Source organism: Otolemur garnettii, unplaced genomic scaffold, assembly GCF_000181295.1.
Source record: "Otolemur garnettii isolate 467f Iridium unplaced genomic scaffold, OtoGar3 scaffold00092, whole genome shotgun sequence".
NCBI classification, from domain to species: Eukaryota; Metazoa; Chordata; class Mammalia; order Primates; family Galagidae; genus Otolemur; species Otolemur garnettii.
Genome location: NW_003852487.1, coordinates 6,555,614 through 6,557,133, shown reverse-complemented (window position 1 = coordinate 6,557,133; position 1,520 = coordinate 6,555,614).

Below are 1,520 nucleotides of genomic sequence, written 5' to 3'. Positions count from 1 at the left end.
AAAAAAAAAAAAAAAAAATTAAAAATTAAAATGCCACCTGGCAGTGAACAAAGGATTGGGGAGTATAGGAGTACTTCTAATTCCATCCAGGAGAGGGCAAGAGTCCATTTACCCAGGCCCCTCCCCAGGTCTAGGTGCTCCCTGGTCCTCCCAAAAGTCTCCTTGATCCACCCAAAGAATTCATACTCCTGCCTCACACTCTTGTCCCACTGGTCATATCACTCTTAGATTGCTTGGCTGGTAAGGTGTTTCTCATCCAATATACATATAATCAAAGAGAATTCAGGTCTGAGCAGCCAGAGGCGGAAGAAACTTTGGAATCCTAAAACTTGATTATCTCTAGCTGTGTCACTTTCCACTTGTGATCTGAGATAAGTAAAGTCAGGGGTGAAGAAAGTAAATCAATGGCTTCCCAGGATGCCAGAAATTTGGCTGTCAGGCAAATTTCATTCCCTGGGGCTCCAGGGAGCAGAAAACTTGAGTAAGAGTTACAGGGAGGGCTTGGTGAATTTCAGACAGATGTTCCTAACTCCCGTAGCTGCCAGGTGCCTGCATCTGTCTGCAGAAAGACCAGGCAGTGTACAGGTGGGGGTGTCCCAGGGGAGGTGGGCTCAGGAGGGGTTGTGCATTGAGGGACATCTGGGATCTGCAGGCTCCCAACCCTCATCCTGGATTCTATTGGCGAAGAAGCTGTAAGTTGTAACTAAGAAGGTAAGGGTGGGGGCACAGCCACCAAAACTCAGAACCAGGACTACCGGTTCTCACACAGGAATTTTCCTCTCAACACCTTGTGGCTGGGGAGATGTTAGCCCATATCCTATGCTTTCAATCCAAATGCCCCCTCCTTTCTTTCTACCCGCTGGGAGGCATTATCTTCCTCAGGCTGACTCCTACACAGAGGCAGCGGTGGGAGATGCCTCCTCCAGGCTGAGGAGCTTGGGGGCAAACATCTGCTCCCTGCCATTGTTTCCCCTTATTTAGTGGGTTGGAGGGACCCAGTGGCCTAAGAGTGAGATTTTCAGGGTGTCATTCCTACGTAAGGGTGGGTGGGGAAGGAGGGGTGACATCCACCCTCCTGGGCAACACCCCTCCTTTGTTCTCTGGCTCCCCAGGGCCTGGTGGGGCTCCCAGCTGACAGTACAGTCACCTGCACCCAGCCCTCCCCACCACCCAGGCTTGCAGCAGAGCCTGAGGCAAGGGCAGGCCTTTGCCTCCCCACACAGCAGAAGGCCAGGCCCAGGGGTCTGAATCACACCTCCTCCTGCGCTGGGCTTCTAGCTTAAGCACTCACTGGCTCACCTGTTAAGAAATGCAGGGCAGGATTTTGTTCTAGCACTTTCCTGGCAATCCCACACACTTAACTCTGCATTTTAAATGCCAAATTTGGGCAGAGGAAATCACGGTGAAGATTACACTAGCTTCAGCAGTATTCCATTCTGGGAATATTTGTTGAGCAACTACTCACCATAGAATGGGGGGGAAGGCATGTGCGGGAGAAATCAGATGGGGCATGCCCCTCC